The sequence below is a fragment of the Phoca vitulina genome, unplaced genomic scaffold, assembly GCF_004348235.1.
Source record: "Phoca vitulina isolate PV1807 unplaced genomic scaffold, GSC_HSeal_1.0 scaffold25, whole genome shotgun sequence".
In the NCBI taxonomy this organism is placed as follows: Eukaryota; Metazoa; Chordata; class Mammalia; order Carnivora; family Phocidae; genus Phoca; species Phoca vitulina.
The window spans coordinates 42,916,943-42,944,200 of NW_022589728.1; the positions used below are offsets into that span (position 1 = coordinate 42,916,943).

The following is a 27,258-nucleotide window of genomic DNA, read 5'->3' on the forward strand; positions in this document are numbered from 1 at the left end:
CCCATTGTCTCTTCTTCCTGGGCACACAACTAGACTACATTTCCCAGTGCCTTTGCAGTGAAATGTGCCCACAAAGCTGAGTTCTATCCAGAGGAATGTGAGTTACTTCCAGGCATCCCCATAAAACATTACATGCACACTTCTCTGTACTCCTTCTACTTCTGCAGAATGACCCCTGGACATCTCCATTGAATCTGGCCAAGGATCCATTGTTTTCCAGATTCCTGAATGACTGTAATTGTGTAGAGCATCTCTCCCTCCCAGTGTCCCTCCATCTCTCTCTCTCTTTTTCTCTCTTATACACACAAACCACACACACACACACACACAAAACCTGAAATAGTTCAGTAACATCACATGAACAAGAAATATACTTCTATTTTGTTTGAGGCATTATACTACATTTTTGGGTCAATGTTTCAGCAGCTAGTGTTAATAAAAAATATATACATTTTAAAATATCTTTGAATATTAGGTTATTTTTTCTACTTATTTTTAAACTGCTATTTAGAAATGTTCTGTGAATGCATATTCTCATCTGCAATGTATGAGAAAGCCCACATCATTGTCAGCATTAAAAATATATTTGCCACCTTGCATGATAAGATTTATCATAACTAACTTTGCCTTTTTTGATTACCAGTGAAGTTGAATATTTTTTTGTTTATTAGTCATTTGTATTTCATGTTTTTTTCAAATATGGAAGCTGTATAATTTTTTTAAAAGCACTCCAATATATCTTTCCTTCTGTGATGCCTTTTATTGTTCTAATATACATGTTTACAGACAATTTGAAATTCATACTCTATTGACCTGAAGAGTTAAGTTTACTTTTCTTTTTGGCTAATATTTTAGAGGATCCCAAACTATAAGTATATTTTAAAGTAATATCTCACGACCAATAAGACCAAGAGAAAAAAAAAACAAAACTGGATTTGGTCCTGTAATTCTGGGAAAACTGAATTGTTAATCAGATAATTGCAGAACAGCACATTCAAAACAAATACCAGGCAGCACATTTGAAACTCTGATGTTGGAAAACAGGGCCACCACCTGGTATATTGTATATTTGTTTAGTTTTGGGGAGTGTAATTTGGCTGCAATTCACTGTAATTAGGAACAGTATTATAATGGAGTTTAGCTCAACTCATACATTGGCTTTGACTTACATGACATGTTACCATTTGAGTTTCTTACATGAGCTGAATGCTTTCTTCCAAACACAGCCTCCGCCCTAGTGCAGTTCTCTGCTAGAAATGGGAGAATGGGCAGTGACTATGATTCCAGAAGTATAACCCATTCCCCTCCACTTATTTTTACCGATCTCTTCTTACATGGCTCTGCCAGTCACCTTTATCTTACCCTCATGGCTGTTTTGGTCAGCTCAATCTCAGCTATTATTAGGACAAACAATACAAACATTTATTGAGTCCTACTATGTGTCAGATACTGTTCTAGGTGATGGGAATATAGTAGGTAAACGAGTAAAGGAAAAATCCCTGTCCTTGAGGAACTTTCAGACAGTATACGATAACGTAATAAATAAGTACTATTACATGCTGTGTTAGCAAATAATAAGTGCTATGTAAAAAAAAAAGTCGAGCAGGGTAAGGGTAATTGGACTCTCTGGGGTGTGGAAGGGGCTGGCTGCAGTATTAAATGGGTAGTCAGGGTTGGCCTCATGGAGAAGATGAGATCTGAGCAAAAACCTGAGGAAAGTGAGTGAGGAGAGTTGGTTAAGTAATGTCTAGGGAAGAGGAGCAGCCAATGCAAAGTCCCTAACGCAGGGGTGTTGAGGGAGTAGCAAGAAAGAAAACAGTGGGGCTGGAGCCAAATAACCATGGAGAAGGGAGGTAGGGATGGAGGCTACATCATGCAGTATCTTGCAGGCCATTATAAGCACTTTGGCTCTTACTCTGGGCACAATGGGAAGACACTGGAGGGTTTTGAACAGATGAATGACATTATCTGACTTTCACTGTAACAAGTTCTGTTCCCATTTTCTATTGCTGTGTAACAAACCACCCCAAATCTTAGTGACTTAAAACAATTTATTATCATTTCTCATGGTTCTGTGAATTGACTGGGCACAGTTAGGCAGCTCTTCCTTGAGGTCTCCAGTCAGATGGCAGGTGATGCTGGCTGTTGATTGGGTCCTCAGCTCAGGCATTGACTAGAACACCCTCATAAAGGTTGGGCTTCTTAAACGTGGATGTTGGGGGAGCATTGCCAAGGCAAGCATTCCCCAGAGGCCCAGGTGGAAGCTGTGAGGATTCTTATGAACTAGCCATGGAAGTCCCGGAATGTTACTTTTGCCTCATTCTAATTTGTTCAAGCAAGTCTCAGAGGTTAGCCCAGATTTATAAGAGGTGTTTTAGACTCCTCTTCTAGCTGGCGGATGGCAAGGTCACACTACAAAAGAGTATGTGGGAAGGGAGGTATTCTTCTGGCTATCACTGGAAAATATAAAATGCCTCATCTAACTGCTGTGATGAGAATAGATTGGGTGGTGGGGGACAGGATGGGAAGGGGCAAGTGCCAAACGCAGACTAAGATGTTTATTGCAATAATCTAAGCAAGAGATGATGGTGTTGTGATATGATAACAGTAGAGATAATACAAAGTCATCAGATTCTGGATTTATTCTGAATGTAGAGCCATCATTATTTACTGATGCCTTTGATGTGGGTGTGGAGAAAGGAGTCAAGATGTTACCAAAGTTTGTTCTGGGCAACCAGAAGGATGGAGTTGCCAACAGATGTGAAGAACGTTTCAGGTAAACCAGATTTGGACATGATAAGTTTGAAATGTCTATTAGATATCCAAGGGGAGAACTTAAGTTAGCAATCAGCCATACAAGCTGAGAGCAAGGATGGAGAATATTTTAACACATTTAAAATCATTATACTCATAATGACACTCTGAGTGCCTTCTAAACTCTAAAAATCTGATAGATTTTTATTTTCCTCATTTTAAAATGCTGTGTATAGCACTAATTACAATAGCCACAAACTACACACTTCCCAAATGCCCACCAACAGTAGAATGGACAAATATATTGTGGAATATATAATGGAATATATATAGCAATGAGAATGAATGAATCATAGTTATGCACAATAATATGAATGGGTCTCAAACATTTAAAAATTTTTAGATGTTTAATTGTAGTAAAAGCATGTAACATAAAATTTATTAATTGTACATTTTTAAGTACTATTCAGTAGTGTTAAGTATATTCACATTGCTATGCAACAGAACTCCAGACCTTTTTCATCCTGCAAAACTGAAAAACTATACCCATTAAACACAACTCCCCATTTCCCCCTTCAGCTAGTCCCAGGCAGTCACCATTCTACTTTCTGTTTCTGTGAGTCTGACTGCTTTAGATACTTCATATATGTGGAATCATACAGTATTTGTTTTTGGCGACTGACTTATTTCACTTAGCACAAGGTCCTCAAGGTTCATCCATGTTGTAGCATGTGACAGGATTTTCTTCCCCTTTAAGGCTGAATAATATGCCTTGTACATATACACCACATTCTGTTTATTTGTTCTTCTACTGATGGGACACTTGGGTTGCTTCCACCTCTTGGCTCTTGTGAATAATGCCTTTATGAACATGGATGTACAAATAATCTTCTCAAGATTCTACTTTAAATTCTTTTGGATATGTATCCAGAAGTGGGATATCTGGCTCCTACATATTCTATTTTTACTTTTTTGAGGAACCACCATACTGTTTTCTATAGTGGCTGCACCATTTTTCATTCCCACCAGCAGGACACAAAGGTTCCAATTTTTCCATACCCTTGTCAACATTTCTTACTTCCTGTCTGTTTTGTTTTTTTTTTTAATTAGTAGCCATCCTAATGGGTGTGAGGTGGTATCTCATTGTGATTTTGATTTGTATTTCTCTAATAATTAGTGATGTGAGCATCTTTTCATATGCTTATTGGCCATTTGTTTATTATCTTTGGAGAAATGTCTGTTCAAGTCTTTTGCCCATTTTTAATCTAGTTGTTTTTTGTTGTTGCATTGTAGTTTTTATATATTCTGAATATCAGCCCCTTTCTAGATATATGATTTGCAAATATTTTCTCCAATTCTGTAGGGAGAATTTTTACTCTGTTGATTATGTCCTTTGCTGTACAGAAGTATTTAATTTTGATGAAGTCCAATTTATCTATTTTTGCTTTTGTTCTTTGTGCTTTCAGTGTCTGATCCAAGAAATCATTGCCAAACCTAATATCCTGAAATTTTTCCCCTATATTTTCTTCTAGGAGTTTTATAGTTTTAGGTCTTACATTTAGGTTTTTAATTCATTTGAGTTAATTTTTGTATATGATATAGGGCTAGGGTCTGATTTTATTCTTTTGCATGTGGATGCTTCCCCATCATCTTTTATTAAAGCCACTGTCCCTCCTCACTGAGTGGTCTTGGCACCCTTGTCAAAGATCATTTGGCCATTTATGTGAAGGCTTACTTTTGGGCTCTCTATTACATTTTATTGATCTATACACCTATCTTTATGCCATCAAACATATGTGTAAATGAAAGAAGCCAGGCACTAAATAACAGGGACTGTATGATTCCGTTTATATAAAATTCAAAAATGATTAATCTATAGTGTTAGAAGTCAGTCTAAGGGATATCCTTATGGGGATGGGTGGCTGGAAGGGGATATGAGAAGGGCTGTTGGTGGCACTGGTAAGACTGTTTCTCGATCTGTATGCTGATTTTACAGGTGTGTTCACAAATAAAAATTCATTGAGTTACACACAGGTATTTAGCATTCACTTACTTTCAGAATCTTTATACTAATATAATCTTTTTTAAAAAAGTAAGCTCTTCCCCCAACATGGGGCTCAAACTCATAACCACAAAATCAAGAGTTGCATGCTCTACTGACTGAGCCAGCCAGGTGCCCCTATACTATTTAATATAATCTTAAATCAAAACTGTTGCATATGAATAGAGAAATATGATAAAAATCCATTGATCCTCTATTGTTTTTAATTACTATGACGTGTGTGTGTTTTCCCCTATGGGATTCAAACTTAGTAGACAAGATAAGAGTTTCAGTATAAGTTTCAGCCATTCACATTTCTTTTTTCACATAACTGGGAGAGTTAGGAATGGGTGATGAAAGAGAATAAGCAATGCTTCATATAGCATTCTTTGAAGGATCAGGGTGTTAAAAAACAGAATCCAACCTGGTAAATTTGAAGATCTAATTGGCTTTATTAAGTGATTCATGAATCAGGCAGCATTCCATCTAGCAAGGAGAAAGATGCTCTGAGGAGTTGTACAAAATGGAAAGGTTTTTTTTTGTTGTTGTTGTTGTTTTACAGGAAAGAGGGTAGGGTAAGCAAGTTATTAGCAAAAGAAAAGAAAGGACTGTTTCAAGCAAGGTCACCTTTCCTGAAGGGGAAGGCAGGGAGTCTTACCATGCAGATTAATTCATCTTCCTTTGTAGCTGGTGAGATAAAGAGGACCTCATTGGTGCTGACTCTTGTTGGTGCTGATGAGAAAATTTCTGACTGGTCAAGACTACATTTCTAGGAGAGGTTGAAACTGTAGTTAGGTGTTAAGCCCTGGTTTGGTGACTTAGCCTAGCATTAAGTGACTCCATGTGGGGCCTGTGCTTTTCTTGTCAACAAAGGTAATGTTGACTTTTGTTAGTTGAGGGACAGCATCTGACTATAACACTCTCCTTAACTGTAATACTCTTGTAATGTCTACTTTGACAAAAGAAACATTTTTCTATATTGCCAAGCTAATCAGGATAACTGGCAAAATAAAGACCTATCAGTTATTTCTGCAAGTCCATGTCAAAGGAAAAAGAGAGTATAGACTTCAGTTGTATCTATATTAGAGCTTCCCAACCTGTGTGCCTTGGCATACTGAGTGCCAGGAATGAGTTGCAGTATGTGGAGGCATAGATTCTACTCAACCCTCAGGGTGGTCAAGCCAGGTGTGGGGAAACTGAAACTATTTGAGCTGGCCACCTCCTGCAATGAAATGCCTTAATCCTTCACCCTATAATGACTTAAAGATAACATTTTCTTTGTGTGCAGTGATATGCAAAGGGTTGGAAAGTCAGTAAGGAGAAAAAATGGTAAGAAGGGACCCTAGCACAGTGAACAGTTTCACTTATAAATAGAGAATTTCTCCTCAATCCTGGTAATAACTAAGGATACTGAGATGTGCAAGGGGCCTCTAGGGAAGAAAAGTAAGGTGTAGTGGTTTCAAGGGAAGGCTCTAGAGTCAAACTACTTGATTTTGAATGATGGCTCTACCACTAACCAGTTGTTTTGTAAAGTACTTGAAAAACAAAAAGACACTGTTCCGTGCCTCAGTTTACTCATCTATGATTCATAGAAATGTACCTCGTAGAATCATGTGAGAATTAAACTGCATTAGTTGAGTGTTTATGATAGAGTAAGTATCAAGAAGTATTAGCTATTATTAACATTGAGTACCACCGAGTAACATTACTTCAATAATTTTCATTGTGAGGTTAATAGTTGCAAAGAATAAAGTTTTGAGCATGTTGTAAATATTGATGTTTCAAAATAAAACTGTTATATCCCTCTTCTTTGTTTTTAGAGAGAGGGGGGAGGGGAGAGAGAGAAAGCTTGAGCAGGGGTGGGGGGAGGAGCCCATGGAGAGGGAGAGAGAGAGTCTTAAGCAGGTTCCATGCCAGCACAGAGCCCTATATGGCGCTCAATCTCACAACCCTGAGATCATGACCTGAGCCAAAATCAAGAGTCAGATGCCAACTGACTGAGCCACCCAGGCACCCTTATATCACTCTTCTAAATGTATCCCATGGAATTTAAGTTCTACAATGGTTGGATATTAACCATCATCTGTTAAAAAAATTCTTGAAAAACTCTTTTTAATAATCAAAAATTTTGCATTGTTCCTTTCCTTCCATGAAGTTGTTTTTCCATCCTAATGACCCTCATCCGAAATTTTATCCCACTGTTTTTTAGCTTCAAAATATTTTGTTGATTGCTCCATCATACTTTTCTCCACAATAAAAAATACACATGTAAATTTAACTTTAAAAAAGTTCCTGTGTTACAGAGCTAGAACAAATAATCCTAAAATTTGTATGGAACCACGAAAGACCCCGAATAGCCAAAGCAATTTTGAAAAAGAAAAGCAAAGCTGGAGGATCACAACCTGGACTTCAAGTTATATTACAAAGCTGTAGTGATCAAAACAGTATAGTACTGGCACAAAAATAGACACATAGATCAATGGAACAGAACAGAAAACCTAGAAGTGAACTCACAAGTATATGATCAATTAATCTTTGATAGAGTAGGAAAGAATATCCAATGGGAAGTAGACAATCTCTTTAACAAATGGTGCTGGGAAAACTGGACAGCAACATGCAAAAGAATGAAACTGAACCACTTTCTTACACCATACACAAAAATAAATTCAAAATGGATTAAAGACCTAAATGTGAGACATGAAACCATTAAAATCCTAGAGGAGAACCCAGGCAGTAACCTCTTTGACATTGGCCTTAGCAACTTCTTACTAGATTTGTCTCCTGAGGCAGGAGAAACAAAAGCAAAAATAAACTATTGGGACTTCATCAAAATAAAAAGCTTCTGCACAGCAAAGGAAATAATCAACAAAACTAAAGGCAACTTACAGAATGCGAGAAGATATTTGCAAATGACATATCGGATAAAGGGTTAGTATCCAAAATATATAAAGAACTTACAAAACTCAACACCCAAGAAACAAATAATCCAATTAAAAAATGGACAGAAGACATGAACAGACATTTTTCCAAAGAAAACATACAGATGGCCAACAGACACATGAAAAGATGCTCAACATCACTCATCATCAGGGAAATGCAAATCAAAACGACAATGAGGTATCATCTCACACCTGTTAGAATGATTAAAATCAACCACGCAGGAAACAATAGGTGTTGGCAAGGATGTGGGGAAAGGGGAACCCTCCCACACTGTTGGTGGGAATGCAAGCTGGTGCAGCTACTCTGGAGAACAGTGTGGAGGTTCCTCAAAAAGTTAAAAATAAAGCTACCCTATGATCCAGCAATTATACTACTAGGTATTTACTCAAAGAATACAAAAATACGAATTCAAAGGGATATATGCACCCCAATGTTTATAGCAGCATTATCTACAATAGCCAAATTATGGAAACAGCCCAAGTGTCCATCTACTGATTCATGGATAAAGAAGATGTGGCATACATATACAATGGAATATTATTCAGCCATAAAAAAGAATGAAATCTTGCCATTTGCAGTGATGTGGATAGAGAGTAGTATGCTAAGTGAAATAAGTCAGTCAGAGAAAGACAAATACCATATGATATCACTTATATGTAGAATTTAAGAAGCAAAACAAATGAGCATAGCAGGGGAAAATAAAAGAGAGAGAGACAAAGCAAGAAACAGACTTAACTATAGAGAACAACTGATGATCACCAGAGGGGAGGTGGGTGGGGGGGATGGGTGATGTAGGTATTGGGGATTAAGGAGGGCACTTGTAATGAGCACCGGGTGTTGTATGGAATTGTTGAATCACTAAATTATATACCTGAAACGAATATTACACTGTATGTTAACTACTGGAATTTAAAGTTTTTATAAACTTTAAAAAATTTCCTGAATTGAATTATTTTAATTACTGATAGTACATAATTTATTAAAATAAAAATATATTACACATTTAATAAATAATTATCGAACATAAATGTAAGCTATTGAAAATGAATCTTCATGAGATACATGGGAGTCACAGGTGTTTATGCAACTTTGTTTAAAGGAAATATCAAAATGTCCCTTAGCTTGGCTTCTGGGACATCTTTTCCCTCAGGGCAATGCATTTTGGAGAGGTGTGGGGTATTGTGAGAGGAATTTTTTCTTTTGGAAAGCAGGAGAAAGGCAATTATAAAAGACACCTTTCAGGCAAATCAATGTTTGGAAGGAGACAATATGACCTTTGAGGTTCTGGATCTTGAAACTGGTAACTTAAAACTCTCCATGCCTGTCTGCCTCTTGGAAAGTCCTTGAGTACTAAGATGACCACATGCTACTGTTGTCCTGGTGTAATTATTAAGAGCACCCCCTGTCACTCTCTAACTTTCTCAGTTTGGATGATATTATTGGTCACTCCATCAAGTAGCCCTTTAGGGCTGCTTATGAGATTGTAAAACTCTGGTTAGTGGTAGAGCCATCATTCAAAATCAAGTAGCTCTGAGAACAGTACACGTATCCACATTTGAAGACCACTCATACAAACCAGAGGGGGCCTAACTTACTTCCTATTTCTTTCCTGCTAAATTTTTAAAATATTTGTTTTATACCTATTTTGTGCCACACACTGTAAGTTACCTTGACATCCATTTTCTCATTTTATCATCAGAATTGCCATGTGAGGTGTTCTTACTGTATTCTTTTTTTTTTTTCCTTTTTTTGCAGAAAAGAAAGCTGAAAACCCAGAGAATTTAAATGACCAGTCACAGCTAAAAAGTGGCTAAAGCAGAACCCACGTCCTATCTCCCTGTCTTTAAAGTCTATGCTTATCATCAAGGCCAGCCCCTGGGTCCCACCTCCTGAAACTAGGGTGGCAGTTTAGGCCTGCTCAGGGCCAGACTGCCCTGTTGCCCCTGTTTCCATGCAAAACACTTCCTCCCAGGCTCTCTTTCATAGTTGTCTGCACTTTCTCTTCATCTCTGTCCTGATTCTGTTCATCAGTGTCTCTTCTTTGGGTGGATACACTATGCCAGCCCATTTGGGAGAGGTAGCCAGAGCAATGTCTCCAAAACTTCACCATGCCACTGACCTGCTTAAGCCAGTTTGCTTATGCTTCCCATAAGGATATCTTAACTTTACCAAGATTTACAACACTCTTTTTCCGATGTATGGGTCAGCCCCACTGAACTCTCTCCTTTCCTTCTCCAACCCCCATCTGCCTTGTCCGTTGTTTGTCCCACACATGTGTCTACCTCCCAAACCTGTCTTCTACTCATATTTCAAATCCCAGCTTTGATCCCTAAGCAGCTTTCCCGGGCTCTGTGCACCAGTCTCTGCCCCAATACTTTGGTGCCCATCCAGTGGTGTGCTGGAGCCAAGGGGTACAATGCCCCAAAGCCAGTTGCTTACATCACTTCCTACTTCCAGTGTTGCGTGATGTCATATTGGCCATGGAGGGAGTATTTACGCCATAGAAATTGGCAAATGGTACATATCAGCTCTTTTTTTTTTTAATCGGTTGGTAAACATTTAGCAGCACAATACTGTGACTCTCCTAAGTTTTCATAACACTCTGAATACTATTTATTTCTTCATTTATGCAGTGAATATTTATCCACTGCCTACTCTGTGTCAGCTACCATTGTCGTTGCTGAGGATATAAAGGTGGGACAATCAGATAGTTCCTGCCATCATGGGGCTTACAGTGTTGAAAGGGAGAGACTGACCTTAGGCAAATATTCACATATAAAATATAAAATAATTATGTTAAAAACAAAAAAATGCTTTAATGTGTCAGAGGATATTTGACCTAGTCTAAGAAGATTTTCCTGAGCTAAAATCTGAAGGATAATTTGGGGTTGAAGAAGGAACAAGGTGAGGGAACAGCATTCCAGGCCAAAGGAACAACATGTGCTGTGGTCAGAAAGAGTATGAACCTCAGGAACAAGGGAAAGTGGACAAATATGGCTAGAAGGGAGCTGGGAAGCTTGGTGGGAGAGGCAGGTGCAGAGCTAAGGCCACACAGAGTTTTGAAGGCTCTCCTAAGGAGTTTCACTTTTATCCTAAGAGGAGTGCAAAGTCAACTGAAGTGTTTTCAGCAGGAAGACCACCTGGTGTAATGGAAAATCAGTACGACATGGTGGTTGAGAAATCAAGTCCGGAGCCAGGTTGCCTGGCTTGGGATGCTGACTCTGCTGCTTCCTAGTATCTTACTAGTAATTTCTCTGTGCCTCAGTTTCCTCCTGGGTTATATGGTGATAAAATAATACCTCCCCTATAGGGCTGCTTATGAGACTGTAAAGCTCTGAGAACAGTACTTGGCATATCCTAAGTGCTATGTAAGTGCTTGTTTAAATAAATAAAAACATCTTTGATAAGATAGCTGAATGTCCTGGGTACCTGTGGTCCACTAGGGGATGCAGACATAAATAATTATAACATGAAGTAAGCACAAAAGATGTGGTAATACAAAGATAAGGATAAGCTTGTTTTCCAGTAGTTATTATGAGCAGAATTGAGGGCGTAAATGATGTTCTAGTTGGAGAAAGCAACACTAAGAGCCATGGAGATACATAAATGTCACTGTACTCAGAAGCTTAAAGCCTAGTGTAGGAAACAGATGTGAAAGAAAACCAATGGGGGAAAATATATTGTAGAAGTACAAGTAAGGAGTGATTAACTTCAACTCCAAAGCAAATGGGAGGTTTCACGGAGGAGGGCCCAGCATCGTGGTTGACTGCATGTGCTCTGGAATCAGGCTGGCTCAGTTTAGAATGCGAACTTTGCACCTTACTAGTTATGTGATTTGACTTCTCTAATCCTCAATGTCCTGCTCAGTAAAGCGGGAATATTAATAATAATAATAATAATAATAATAATAATAATAATAATAATACCTAGCTCATACGGTTGATAAAAATTCACAGTTAATGCATGAAAAGTCATAGTTAGCGTACAGCACTCAATAAATATTAAGCTATTATTACTATTACATTATGAGATGAACTTTGAATGAGAAGGACTTTGATCAGCACTAAAAGAATAACATGAGAAAAGGCCCAGAAGCTGAAAAGCATCTGACACATTTAAAGAACAGCAAGTCAATGCCACTTAAAGTGTGATCATCATTGCCAATCTGTGAACTGTTCTTACTGGTCCACAATGAGATAAAGATAGATATTGAGAGTAAACATTTAGAAGTTAGAAGAAAACAAAGACAAATTGACGGAGTAATTTTGTACTTGTATATTTGTTGTACACTCATAATGAAAACTGGGGCTTGTAGTTTTTGTGCCTTGTTTCTACTTTTTCTAGCAAGTTTTTAAAGATTGATTGAATGATTGATTTGAGAGAACACCAGCAAGCCGGGCCGGGGGGCGGGGGTGGGGAGTGGCAGAGGGAGAGGGAGAGAGAGAGAATCCTCAAGCAGACTCCCTGCTGAGGGGGGTGCCCACGTTGGGGGGCAGATTCTCATGACCCTGAGATCATGACCTGAGCCAGAATCAAGAGTCTGCCCACTTAACCCACTGAGCCACCCAGGTGCCCTGTAGCAAGTTTTTAATTGTATCCTACAAAAGTAACGGTCCATGACTGATCGGAAGTAATAAAAACTTGTCTTTTGCTCCAGATAGTTTGAGAAAAAAGTAATTCAATGAGGCTGGATATAGCACCACAGAGATGAACCTGCAAGAGTGGGCCAGGATCACATTGTAAGGAAGTTCTAGAAAACTTGAATGTCTCAAAATTCATACTTTATTCCGTGGGCAGCAGGGTTAATAAAAGTTTACAGAGATTATTAACTGAGTATATAGGTAAATGGACATTGCACACTTTACACTTTTTTTTCCCCAGTGAGCATGTGGTTTTCTCTCTTTTTTTTTTAATTAAAAGATTTTTTTTTCTGGTTAAGAGGAGAGACTTGAATTGCTCCGCGTTTCACAAGGATAACTGTTTGTATTTGATAAGAGTGTGGTTAAACAAAGAAATTCAAATTTATCAAAACATAAAACGTTGGAAATACTTGAGCACACACTCTGTGACCAGGAATGCGTGTGACTTGTTGAGATAAGCTACACCAGGTGATCAGATGAGTGTCTTTTGTTCTTGGGCACTCTCCTACAAATAATGCATAAACTGATAGAATTGACTCTTCTGGATCTCCCAGCTTGGCTCATCTCCCCCACGACCATCCCCACCACCTCTCTAGCAATCCTGCACTGGGCAAAATGGGAGAATAACGTTGTTTTTGTTTGTTTTTTAAGATTTTATTTATTTGCCAGAGAGAGAGAGAGATCGAGCGAGCACAAGCAGGGGGAGCGGCAGCAGAGGGAGAAGCAGACTCCCTGCTGAGCAGGGAGAGGAGGATGCGGGCTCCATCCCAGGACCCTGGGATCATGACCTGAGCCGAAGGCAGCCGCTTAGCCGACCGAGCCACCCAGGCCTCTGGAGAATAACGGTTTAATAATCAGCGTCTGACAGCAAAGCCTTCGTTTGCCAGCCCCGGAGACAGGCCCTAACCGGTCGCGTTCTCCTTTCAGCCTCACAGCCCCGTCCTTCCCTACCTGCACAGCCTCTCATTAAATAAAGCACACCTCACCTCTGCCAAGTCTTCCGCCTTACCTGAGGTTACACACTTTCGGAAACACCCTGTGGCCCAGAACCCCAGACCCTGGAGGCAACTCCTGAGTCTCTTCGTCCCTCTATAAACAAGCAAGGGCTATAGGGGCCCAGGGCCCAGCTTGAAACTCTCAGTTTTCCGACGGGCGCCAGAACTCAGAAGGTGAGGAGCCATCTGATCGACCTACGGCCCTCGGGTCGCCTGAACCCCAGGAGCCCCCTGGCGTTCTGGAGGTGGAGTCCCGGGCCCCCCGCCCCCCCCCCCCGCCCCCGCGCCCCCCCCCCCAGCCCCTCCGGCCCGCCGCGCCTGGCCTTTCCGCCCGCGGCGCAGTGGGGGCAGGGCCGCAGTCACCCGACGGCGCGGAGGGCTGCGGGCGCGTCAGGGGTGTGGCCGCCGCCACCTGAAAGCTGGGCCGCGAGTGTGGCCCCGGGTACCGCCGCCGCCGCCCCCGAGCGGCCCCACAGGTGCGTTCGCCGCAGGCCCGCCGTGCCCGCGGGCGGCTGGGTGGAGGCCCGGGCCCTTCCCGCGGGCGGGCTGAGCGGGTGCCGGCCCCGGGGATGGCCTTCTAAGTCGCTCATGCGTGGGAGCGACTGACGGACGGGGCTGGGAGGCCACGGGAGACGGGCGGGCCGTGCGGCCTCCGTGACGGGGGAGGACCGGGCCCAGAGACGGGAAGCCGAGCGCCGGCGTCGGCAGGACGCCGGATGCCGCGGAACCGCAGCGAGCGCGGCCGTGGCGGCGCCTCGCCCAGAGCGGCCCCCGCCAGCCCTTCGGGTCGGGGCCCAGCCCCAGGCCGCGCGGGGCTGCCCTCCCCGCATCTGGAACGGGCTCCCCGCTCCCCTAGGCCTCCAGGGCGCTTTCTCCGAGCTCCTTGGAGGGGCTTTTCCGCCTTTTACCTTGTGCTTTCGCTTTTGGTGTGCACGCCCAGGCTCCGCTCAGACTCCCGAGTTCCGCGAGGGCAGAGCCTGTCCGGCTGGTGGGCTCAGCAACTGAAGGGATGAGCCAGTGCCTATGAAATAGAACTGATGAGTTAACACTTGAGTAAGTGAATGAGTGCCCACGAAGGAATGCAAATACGGAGTGGAGGCAGTGGAGACACAGGCTTATAAGGCTCATCTTCCGGTGGATAGTTTGCCCGAAAAGTCGTGCTAATGTTGCACTCTTGCAGACCGAGCCATTCACTTCAAAGGAGCTTTATTTTATGCTGTTTTTAAAGAAAATAAGCACCAGAAGCGCCTCCTCCTATTTCCAGTTTGGGTAGATTTCTGTAAATATGTTGCTTAAAATGTGCCTAGGCTTTTTCTTGCTTGTGTTTTGTATTCTGCTGCGGACTCTTGAAGAATCATTGTCACTATAATATTTACTGTGTTTCTGAAAGATAAGGGTGAATCTAAAGGTAAAAACACATGACTCTGCTTTAAGTAACTTTTTGTAAAATCAGACATTTCTCTTGAATTCAAGTTTGTGAAGAATCTTGTTTGTTTTCCTGAGATAGGAACTAGCTGGTTTGTGAGTAACGGAAGCAGGCTGAATGTAGTCCAGAGAGACATTTATCTGTGCAGATGCTTTGGAAGTAACATAGGCTGAGACTGCTTTAATACTACATCAGCTCTGTAGGTTCCCAGACCTGAGTTCCAGAAAAGCCAGATGACTTTGGACTGGTCATTTGATCTTTTTAGGTCTCAGTTCCTTAATCTCCCAAGATGAGGGAGGGTTGGTGAGGCCCCTTCCTGAATTAGATTTCTAGGATTCTCTTTCATCAAGGTTAAAGGTGAGATGTAGGTGACTTCATGGAATTCTGCTCACTTCAGCCTATCTGTTTGGGATTCTGTAGAATCTTGGTCCTACTTTCTTTTCTGCAAATTACAGCTCATTCCTTATTCTTCTCCACATCTGTTGCAAAAGTATCTGGGAGCTCAAGAAGAGAATAATAGACTCCTGGCTGGTGGGGAGAAGGGGAGGCAAGATTTCACTCCACATTGCCAGAGGCTCCTGGGCCTGGGTCTAACCTGTTTCCAGTGCAGCCCAGCCTGACAGTGCCATATATCTCCAGTGTCTGGGGAATTGTGTCACTATTAATTTGCATGCATTTGAAATTAGTTATTATAGATCACAACATTTTGGAGCTGGAAGGGCCTTAGAGATTTTTTTAATGGCACTTAAAAAGTCATTTTACAAACATATTAAAATATTTTTTGCATGCTACATTTAACAAACACAAAGTCCCAAACGTGTTAAGTAAAATAAAATTAATGTTACCTACTTCAGTTGCTTCAAGTCTATTGGGAGAAGTGGGGCCAAAAGTGGTACTTGGTGAAAAAGACCAACTTTCTTGAACTCTTTTCCCAAAGAGCCATTTACAAGGTCATGTGTTGTTCAGGCATGGAATGTAACAAAAGTTGATATTTATGGGGCACTGACCATGCAGAAAGCACTGTTATATTTAATCTTTTTACTTATATTGCCCCATTTAATCCTTACTATAAATCTAAGAGCTAGGTACTATTGCGATCCCCATTCAACCTTCCTAAATAGAAACTGCTTGGAAAATGGGCAAGTCAGGTACTCAAAATATAGACAGTTGGAGGCAGGGTTTCCCCAGAAACATAGGCAATCTCTGCTAGGAGAGTCTGTGTGACGTTAGATAATGAGGTGTATGTTCTGGGATAGGTATACATAACTCTGGGGCATTGTGGGTAAATGAATTTGGGATGGGAGCTTAGGGGTGGAATGAGGAAGACTGAATTATAGAGAACTGGTTGTTACATCCTTTTGAAAATTATTGAATTCCATTGGGACTCTGGTAGACTCTGATACTTTGACCTAAATGCACATGCATCCTAATTTTAAACATCTTCAGACTTAACCAATTTAGGGAGTGTAAAATGGGTGACATCAAGAGCTAGCATCAGCTTAAGAGCTTTGAACTGTGAGTTCAGGGCATTATTATTTCCTGGGCTAGCTTTGTGTCCTTGTGAAGGCTTTGCCTCCCAACCTCCTTTGTAAGAACAACAACTCCTATTGCAGAAAAAGTATAGCGACGATATCCCTGTAATCCAGGGACAAGACTGCAGGACGCTTATAAGTAATTGATGAGAGCAAAAGAGGAGAAGAGGGGCCTGTAAAATAAGTGGAAAATTGTTTTGTTTTTTCTTTGTCAGTCAAGTTTAGCTGCACGGAAGGCAGAGACCTATCGTGGCTGCTTGAAAAACTGAGAGCAGATGCCAGTTTGATTTAGCTCAGGAGGCTGAAAGTTTCTGCCCCGAAGGCTGGTGTGATAGAATAGATTTTCCCATTGCTCACAATATTATGAAAAAGACATTAAAGCAACAATTTTTATTACTTGCCCTGGAGCTAGAGCTTTAAAATGTACTTTCTTCTCCCCCTACCCTCCCTAAACCACTTAGCTTTTAAAAACAAACAACCCATTCATGTGTTTGCCTCAGTCAGATTATTAGTCCTTTCTCTTTATTCCTGGGCCCTGTTTGTTTAATGCAGTGAAGAAGTAGGACCAGTGTGCTTCTAGGTTTCTGGAATTTTTCTTTAGTTATGATTTTATTTAGCACATGTTATTTTCAGTGGCCATTTATTCAGTGTGTACTATGCACCAGATTAAGATGAACGAGATACTGAGTTTCAGTAGGAAGTGACCATTCCACAAATACTTGCACCACAGGGTGATGTTAAAGTGGGGGCATTCATTTTCCTAGCAAAGAGCTATGGTTAGAGTGGGGGAAGACTTCAGAGGGCAGGTGAGTTTTGAACTTGATTTTGAAGCCTGAGGGCCAAGAGGTAGGAGAAGGGCATTCTAAGCCGAGAGAACAACATTGGCAAGGCCTGGTTGGCAAGGCCTGGGAGGCGGTGAGGATGAACGTGGCGCTCCCAGAGGGAGAGATGGGAGTTCTGTGTGGCTGCAGTAGAGAAGTCTTGTGAGAGTGGGGCCATGTTATCTAGACCCTTTCACGCCGTGGATAATCTGTTTCAGAGTTTTTTTAAGCAGAATTTTTCATCAGAGGCGTTTTATGATTGGATTTTCTTTAGAAAATAGCTCCAGCAATAACACTTTGGAGGGACTGGTGATGGAAAAGCCAGGAAGCGGAAGACCACGAGGATGACGTTGCTATAGTCCAGATGAAATAGGGTAAGGGTCTAAACTAACACAGGTTTGAAAGATATTCAGCAAGTAGAGATTTAATGACCAGCTGGATATGGGAAATAAGGTCAAAAATAATTCTGAGGTTTGAGATTTGCTTGGCTGGGAGAGTGGAGATGCCACTAAAGAGACTAATAAATATAAGGTGAGGAGGAGGTTTCAGGAGAAAGACAGTGAGTAGAGGCAACTGTGGAACATCCAGGGGAGACCCCTGGTCTACAGCCTTGACTGTCGCTGCACTGCCACATCATACAGTCGAGACCTGCCAAACATTACCACTGGTCCTCAGTCTGAAAAGAAAAATCAATTCAATAACTCTCTTAAAAAGAAGGGGGGAAAAATAACCACATTGGACTTGGCTAATGACCATTGCATTGTATTTCATGTGTTTGTTAGAACTCCAATTCTTATGTAAGTTCCAGTGAAGGAAAAGAAGTTGGACATTCAAAGCGTGAGGGATTAAGAAACCGAAATAGAGTGACGTAGACAGGAGTGGTTCAAAGGAACAAAGATAAGCAAATGGCAGGAGTGTAGAGGAGGACGGACCACTGTCGACACAGGTGTAGGCAGACTTGGAATATAGAGAAGAAATTTGAGCTGGCTCTTCCAAATAACTGTACTTCTTTAATGGTAAGAATATCACAAGCTTTAGATTTTTTCTCTTATTCAACTGGTCAGGAAGAGACAAATAGGAGATTGTTCAGAGGTGCTGGGCAAAGGGTTTGATCTTACTTTGCAGAGAAAGTGTTGGGAGACTTTGAAATAAGGGAAGAATAAAAGAGGTAGAGTAAGATAAAATGAAAAGAATAATGATTAGGGGGAACTCTCAGAACATTTAATGAGTTCTATGACAAATCGTTGCTAACAAAGAAAAAGGGAGATTGATATAGCATTCTCTTAGTGTTGTGGCATTAGACTTGCTTGGAAAAAAGAATATATTAGCATGGCACCTTATATTTAAGAAGAATTTTTACATTTGATTGTTATATGAACCTCCAAAATAGGTGCAGCGAGGCACTATTACCTTTCTTTTATAAACTAAAAATCTGGGTAGTAAGCAGCCTGTAGTTTGCCTCAGCTCCCCTGGCTGGCGAGAGCTCCAAGCCTTCTGACTTCTAATCTACTGCTCTATTGTATCAGAGCCTTGCTTTGCCTTGGAACCCTGGCCTTTTATAGTGCATTCCCCAGCCCCCCCCCCCCCATGTTGCATCATGTAAAAGTAAAGCAGATGGTATTTGAAGGCCAACAAAGCCAAGATTTCTCAGGAGGGAGGCAGTGATAGAAAGTATCTTTAGCAGCAATTCTGCTGTATACTGTGGGGATGGTCATGAAGGGTTGTATATAGAGAATATCTGTGGAAATCTAATGATACTTTCAATGCAATAGGAGAATCTACAATATGTCTTATGATTAAATCTTCCATGAAGCAAATAACCCCTTTATAAAGTGAACGGTTAATCACTAGATAAATCCAGACTTTCAAATATGGGGTTTGCTTAAAGCAAGACACATCTGCAGGAAGCTACATCTACATTGAGTATATTACATGTTGAAGACTTTTCTAACTTGAGTATCATATATGGAAATGGGGATCTGGAGCTGGATCCCTTATTCATTAGAGACCATTGAAAACAAAGTGCACATAATGATTTGCAGTTAAATCCATCTATCTACCTTTACTGCTTACAAAGCACGGACAGGTAGGACATTAGGTGGGCAAAGCTCAGCTGGGAAATAGAAAAGCCTAGCATTGGCACCGCCCTGGTCTGATGGTGGGACCTACAAGAGGCAGTCATGAGTGTAAATGTAAATAGAATGGCCTCGGATAGGGAAACCAGAGACTCTTATGGCCTTGAATTCTACATCATTATTAAAATGAAATCAAGTATAATTCCAAGGAAAGAGTATTACACTAGATCCAGAGTTGTTTTATGTTGATGAAAGATAAAATCTGTGAGGAAGACAGAATAGTTGTGACTTTTTATGGGCCAAGCGTTTAAAAATACTTATCCTCAAAATATATAAAGGAAATGGTCAGAAGTGCGAGAAGATGACCAGTTTGTAGGAATACTTTAAGGTTGGGATGCCTGGGTGGCTCAGGTGGTTAAGTGTGTGACTTCGGCTCAGGTCATGATCCCAGGGTTCTGGGATCGAGTCCCACATCAGGCTCCTTGCTCAGCGGGAGACTGCTTCTCTCTCTGCCTGCCAATCTCCCTGCTTGTGTGCACTGTCTCTCTCTCTGACAAATAAATAAATAAAATCTTACAAAAAGAAAAAAGGAATACCTTAAGATCTGTTTTTACATGGCAAATGAAGTAGACACAAAAGGCTAATGGTAGGATTTGAATAATGTAACTAATGAAGTTGAAGAATATAATTCATAAGGATGAACAGGGATATAGGAAGTTCCAATAATATGACATACTTAATATTAGTAAGATAATACAATTATTTATATTATATGTGAATATATATGTGTGTGATGTATATATGTGCATGTTATATATGTCTCTCATTTTTATTATATGTATGTATGTACATATATATAATCTCTTATTTGCAGAAAATTCATTTCTTCCTTGGAACATTTATGAAAGATTGTTAAAAAAAAGTCAAATGAAGATTTCAGTGAATTCTAGAGTCCTGCTGGCCTAGTGCCTCAATCCTCTGGTTTAGCCCATGTTTTCAGTTAGCTTTGGAATAGGTTGAAATGACAAAAAGAAAACATCCTCTCTCTTTCATGATGTTGTCAAGGCACTCATGTATTCATCTTCCGCCTTCATATACCTACGTCCTTTTTGTGCCCAGAACATCATTTTGAGATTCTGTTATCATTATCAAAATATATCGGGTCTGTGTTATCCATGACTAATCTGAAGATGCATTTGTTACATTTGATTAAGTGTTGTAAATCGTTAATGCCATGTGTATTATATTGCAAAATTTCTCACACATCTGGCTGTTCTTTTATAGGGTTTTTCTTTTCGTTAGCTTTTCTGAGCTAAAGTTTACAGAAAACCAGTGGCTGTAGGAAGAGTAGAGAATGTATGGAGGGTCACCAACCCTGTTAAGTTCTTTGAGACCCAGAGGGCAAATCCTGGAAGTCTGCACTATTCTGACATTTCATTACCTACTCGGTCTAAATTTTAGGGTTTACCACTTAAACAAATCCCTCACTAGCACCCATGTTCTTTAGAGTGTAATGGTTAAGAATATGGGCCAGTTTCCTGTGTTCAAATCTTAGCTCTGCCACCAACACCTGTGTGACCTTGGACTGATTACATAGGCTCTCCATGCCTCATTTTCTTCATTTGTAACATGAAGATAATAATTATAACTGCTTGTGTCCATGCCGTATTCCCCAGAACCTGTCAATATGATAGATTATGTGGAAAAGGAGAAGTAAGTTTGCAGATGGAATTAAGATTGCTAATTATCTGACCTTAAAGTAGGAAGATCATCTTGGATTATCTGGGTGGGCCCAATTACCAGTGGAAAAAGGGGCAGAAGAGGAGTCAGAGAGTTAGGGAGATGGGACTCTGGAAGACTGGCCATAGAGATGCAATGTTGTCTGCTTTGAAGATGGCGGAAGGAGGCCATGAGACAAGCAATGTGGGTGGGCACATGAAGCTGGAAAAAGGCAAACATCCCCGGGGTCCTGGGATCGAGCCCCACATCAGGCTCCCTGCTCAGCAGGAAGCCTGCTTCTCCCTCTCCCACTCCCCCTGCTTGTGTTCCTTCTCTCACTGTGTCTCTCTCTGTCAAACAAATAAATAAAATCTTAAAAACAACAACAACAGCAACACATCCCCTTCTAGAGCCACCACAAGGAATGCAGCCCTGCCAGCACTTTGATTTTTACCTGGTGGGTCCTGTGTTGGACTTCTGACCTACAGAACTGTAGGTTAATAAATTTATATTGTTTAAGCCACCAAGTTCGTGGTAATTTGTTACAGTACAATAAGAAAATAATGCATTTTCCTATAGGTTTGTTGTAGGCTTAAGAAATGTAAACATTTAGGACAGGCCTGCCGTAGGGTAAGTGCTCAGCCAATATCAGCCACTATTGTTATTATCGATTAGTAGTTTAGTTTCCCTTCTGTCTTTGCTCCTTTGTCATAGTTGTCTAAAATTGTTGGAATCCCCTGTGCTCTCAACCTGACCAACACTGTGGTCTGAGGTGTTTCTCACTCTCATGGTAGTTGAGACTCAGTGTCCAGCAGTCTGTCAAAATGACCACGTAGGTATTCTTACCAGTTTATGGCTCCGGTGGTTTCTGCTCGAGGTAAGCCCTGATCTGGGCTTTACCTGTCTCTGGGTTGACCTGTCTCTTCAGCATTTTAGGGTGGTGATTTACTCTGCATCCATAGCTCCCTGCTAGGTCCAAGGAAAATTGTTGGTTTTCAGTTTGTTCAATTTCATTTGTTGTTGTAAGGACAGGAGTGATGACTTTCAAGCTCTTACATTTTGGGGCTGAAATCGGAAGCGAGGGCAATGCTGTCATTACCCTGTGGCTTTAAGGAGCTCCTCTGTACTCAAGAGATCTTCATCTCTACACTTGAATTCTCTCTGATTTCTCTTCTCTGGTTTTTAACTCATCAGTTTCATTCCCAAATATGCTCTCTCTGTGTTTTGTATTGTAGTTAATAGGATTGTAGGTAATGTGATGTGTCTGAAATACAGGATACAAAACAGGCTCAGAATCTGGGAGGTTATCCTTAACTTCCCTTTTCCTCATCCTCCAAAATTAATAAGTCAGCAAATGCTGTTTATGTCTACCTGCTATAGCTCCTAAATTTTTCTGTCTCTCCCCCTCACCATCCTTTCTGTCACTGCCCCGTATTGTCTCTTGCCTTGCCCAGGCAGAATCTTTTAAACCTCTTTATCCTCCATGCTGCCTCAAGAGTGGGATCATAAGGTGGGTCATATTACTTCCCTTCTCAAAAGACCTAAGGTTGGAGAAATTGTCTGTGGAATAAAGTCTAAACACCTAATATGGCATTTAAGGTTCTTAAAAATCTGGCATTAAAATATATTTCTGGGTGCATTCACTTACTGTGTTAGGTTGCTAGGGCTGCCATCAGACTGGGGGGCTTAAACAGCAGAAGATTATTTTCTCATGGTTCTGGAGGCTGGAGGTCTGAGATTAAGGTGCCAACAGGTTTGGTTTCTTTCCAGGCCCCTCTCCTTGGCTTGCAGATGGTTATCTTCTCGCTGTTTCCTCACAAAGGCTTTTTTCTGTTCACACATATCCCTGGTCTCTCTGTGTGTCTGAATTTTCTCTTCTTATAAAGACCCAGGTCAGATTGTATCAGGGCCCACCTTAATGCCCCCATTTTAACTTAATGACCTCTTTAAAGGCCCTGCCTCCAAATATAGTCATTTTCTGAGGTACTGGATTAGGACAGGACTTCAACATATACATTTTGGTGGAGGGGTGGGGGGGGGGCACAGTTCAAAGCCCATAACACCTCCTATATTTCTCCATGTATTCTATATGTGTGTATCCAGTCTCATCATGAGTGCACGTCATGACCCGGGAAGATTTTTTAAAATACTGATTCCTAGGTCCCTCCCCAACTGTAGGTCCTGATTCAGTAAGTGTGAAAGGGGACTGGAAATATATTTGTTGTGTGCATGTATGTGTATTTAAATTTCTCCCTAGGGCTTTATAACACCCCATCTTCCCTAGACTTTTTACCATTTCTGGGGAACATATTATAAATGTTCAGACCTTTGCTCATGGTTGTTCTTTAACTAGAAATACCCTTCCCACTATACAGCTGTGAAAATTAATCTATCCTATAAGGTTGAGCTGAAATACCATCTTCTCTGTTATTTCTTCCTTATTCTCTCCCGTGATAATCCTGCAATACTTTATCATTACTTTATTGTAAGTACATGATAATTTATCTCCTTTTGTATGATAGTCATTTGCCTTCCTCTTTCACTAGCTTCCTGAGGCCAAGGATGACATACTCCTTATTTCCGTATATCTGAAATATTTGCAGTTGCTGTGAGCATAGTAGGTAATTAATCAGTGTTTGTAGTATGAATAAGTGAATGAACTCATTAATAAATGATCATAATTTTTATGGCTTTTTATACAATGAAGACCATTGGATAAAAAATGAGCTTATCAAATGCAAAACGAGTGGCAGGATTTTTAGTTTTGAATAATTCTCAAAATTATTGCATCACCTAAGACCTGGTTTCTGGGCAGGGATCTGGAGTCTGGCATTTTCTTTTTGTTAGTTTTTCAAGAACTACTAAAACTTCAACCCTGTACTTTCTAGAGGATGGTGTAATCACTTGTCAAATCATTTCTCCAAAGCCCTTCTTGAACCAGGGCAGGCAGTTGCAGAGATTGGCAGGAGAAGGACTGATGTCTCCTCACCAGGGTGGCAGGGGGAAGAAGGACTCCGCTTTGGAAACACAGATAAGCCTGTGGATATGGAAATTTACAAGGCTCAGAGAGCCCTGAAACATCTTTAGAAGCTGAGCCCAGCAGAATAATGGGAGACTGTGTGCTGGCTTGGCATTGGAGCCTGTCTGGCACCAACTACACTGTAAACAACTCTTCAAACATTTGCATCTGCATACATGACATTAGATTTTCAAAATGGCCAATTAAACACTTGTCAATGGAAGTAATGTTTGTTTCCTCAGCTGACCTGGTGTCAGCCTGGCCATTCTGATGGGGAAGCACTTCAGCTGATACTGTTGTGTGCTCTTCCTTTCTGAACCTGATCTTGTCCCTCTTGTTCAGACAGAATTCTTGAAAGCCGTGGAACCTGTGCCAAGCTGTGGACCACGGGATTAGGTTAAGTAACTGAAGAAAAATACTGAGGCTGCGAGTGCTTCTCAAACCCAGGAAAACCTCCTCAGTGCTTTCGTTTCTTTTGCACAATTCTAAACTCTCTGTGCTTGAAAATTTATAAAAGTGAAAGCAGCTGAGAGAAAGAGGAAGGGGCAGTGCTGCTTTGTGGTGTTTTGTTTTTTAAATGTAATTCTCCCAAGGGCTGGATTCATTTTTTCGACATTTCAACAAGTGTAGTTTGAAGGAGTGTTAATAGTGGTGTTGGGTGCGTCTGAGTGTACAGTGTACGGATGGATGTCCCTATCCTTGTTGACAGAGCAGAAATGCTCAGCTGTGAGTCTCTGTGATTGGTCCAGCAGTGAAGGTTTTGGACCTATGATATAGAAACACAAGGGAAGAGAGGCAGGACATAAGGGAGAAGAATTAAATTTAGATCATTTGTTAGAAAAGTTCCGAGTTGTATACGGAAGTAGAAAGCTGTGTGACCTTAAGCAAATTTCCCAATATTGGCCTCAGTTTCTTAATCTGTAAAATAGGGGATATGCTACCAAAAACATGAAAGGTTATTGTCAAGATTAAATAAAATGATTGCTGTGAACTGCTTACAGCGGCCCTGCCACGTTGTAAATGCTCAACAAACATTAGCTAATAATGAAATACTAACTCTTTAGACAGAGGAAGTTTAAGCATTCCTGTGTGTAAAGGGAAGGAGCCAAAGAGAGGGAGAAAAATTAAATAATTGGTATAGTATCAGTAGAGAAATTGGCTTTGCAAAGGAGGGTGGGCAATTCTTTCACTGGAGCATGAGCTGAGAAAGGCTGAATAAAGGGATAGAAAAGTTTTGAGTTGAGGATGAAGAAAGTCAAGCCATCTCATGGTTGTAATATTGTATCCTGAGTTATGTGGAAGAGGAGATCTTTCACTGAGCATGTGGGGAGTAGGGGTGGAATTTGGGGCTTAAGGAGAGTGGAAAAACTTTGTAGCAGCTGCAGTGGGGAATTCGATAGGGGTCAGCTGAAGATAAATATAAGAGTTGCCAAGCAATGCAGAGGACCCGGCTGAGATCAGACAACCTTAGATTATAGTGGAGACATACGGTATGATTAGGTAAAGTTGATGGTGGTATTATGGAGCAAGCAAGCACAGAGAAAATTCAAATTAGTTTTGAGGAATAGGTAAGTAGGTGAGGAGGAAAGGCAAAGGCAATCTAGGTTGCTAATGAAAGCATTTCTAGAATCACCACCAAGTAAGGTTGTGAGCCAAGATTAATCTTTAATGGTGAGTTGGGTGGATAGAATTATAGTCAGACTGGAGATGAGGAGGTGTCTTTATTCAGGCTGCTGTAACGAAGTGCCATAGCCTGGGTGGCTTATAAACAATAGAAATTTATTCTCACGGTTCTGGAGGCTAGAAGTCAGATCAGGGTGCAAGCATGGCAGGGATCTGATGAAGGACCTCTTCTGGGTTGCAGACTGCCAACCTCTCATTGTATCCCCAGTATAGCAAAAGAAGAGCTCTCTAGTATCACTATTATAAGGGTACTAATCTAATTCATGAGGGCTCTACCCTTATGACCTAATTACCTTGCAAATGCCCCACCTCCTAGTACCATCACGTTGGGGTTAGGATTTCAACATTTGAATTTCCTGGGGGACACATTCAGCCTATTGCAGAAGACTCTTCACTTAGCTAGCCAACAAAATCTAGCTGCTACTCTGTGTTGCACATGTGCTGAATGATGGAGACACAAGGATGAAGGAAACACAATTCACTTTAAAAACTCAAAAGCATTTATTCAGCTTCTACTATATACTGGGCAGATAATCCATTTGACATTGATCTTTCCCTTGAAAAGCTTTAAGACTAGTGACATAATATGGATAATTTCAACCTAGGCTGTGGTAAACTTTGAAGGAGGTAAGCGGAGGGTGCTGGGATATCACTGAAGAGGACATTCAGCCCCACCTGTGAGAAGAGAAGCCAAGTCAGGAACAGCATCCTGGAAATGATAGTGCCTGAGCTGACTCAAGATGGTTGTAGGAGAGTGGGGGTGAAGAATGGCGGAAAAGGAAAGGAAAAAGCAAAGCAAGGGGATTGTTTTGGCCAGGGCAGGTAAGAAAAGGTTTCAAAGAGAAGGTGATAATTGAGATGTGTTATGTATAACACTGTTGCTAAGTGAGAGAAATAAAGAAGACCAGAATTAAAGTGGTGAACGTTTTATTGGTAGGGACAAAAGGAAGAGATGTAAGAGGATAGAATGATGAGATTTGGTGGTTGACTGAATACATAGATGCTTTTGTACTTTTGAGCCTGAATGGTAGGGACAATTATGGTTTCATTAACAGAAAGAGGGAAGTCTTTCTAAGTTAGAGAAGATTTTCGGGAAGTTGATGAGTTTGGTGATGTTGAATCAGAACATTTGGTTGTAAGTGAAAGCAATCCAACTAAAATGAATTTAAACCTAAAAGAGAGAGTCTGTAACTTTCATAACTGGAAAGTTCAGGGATATAGCTGGCTTTAGGCATGGCTAGATCCAGGACACAAATGATATAACATGGGCCCATCTCTATCCCTAAATGTCTGTCAGGTTAGCTTGTCCTTGCTTGGTTTCATTCTGCAGGTGGGCTTTCAGTATACAGTAGGCAAAATGGGTGCCTAAAGCTCCAGTTTCGCATCCTAGCAATCTCAGTGGAAATAATCCCCCCCCCCCCCACATAAACACTTTATTTTTCCTTTTTTCAAGTATAATTTTAAAAACACAAGTTATTGCAAATATTCAATCTTCAATGTAGTCTGGTTAAGGGACAGAAATACTATAATTGCCTTCCAATAATTTGAAGTTACGAACATATGTGTTTTCTAAATTTATTTTATTTTCATCAATCTGGGAAACTACTAAGTTC

General features: G+C 40.9%; 1 protein-coding gene and 1 long non-coding RNA gene across 2 annotated transcripts in view; one reads left to right on the top strand and one right to left on the bottom strand.

Annotated features, from left to right (window-relative positions):
* The window catches only part of LOC116643051, a 35,256-nt gene extending 20,906 nt beyond the window's left edge, over positions 1-14,350 (bottom strand). The window contains exon 1 of the long non-coding RNA XR_004301468.1: positions 14,279-14,350. This is a non-coding gene — a long non-coding RNA (uncharacterized LOC116643051). The remainder of the gene's footprint in view (positions 1-14,278) is intronic.
* Positions 13,711-27,258, top strand: part of CPQ (carboxypeptidase Q) — a 443,268-nt gene continuing 429,720 nt past the window's right edge. Inside the window, exon 1 of the mRNA XM_032421783.1 lies at positions 13,711-13,846. The gene's annotated coding sequence lies outside the window, so the exon portion shown is untranslated. The remainder of the gene's footprint in view (positions 13,847-27,258) is intronic.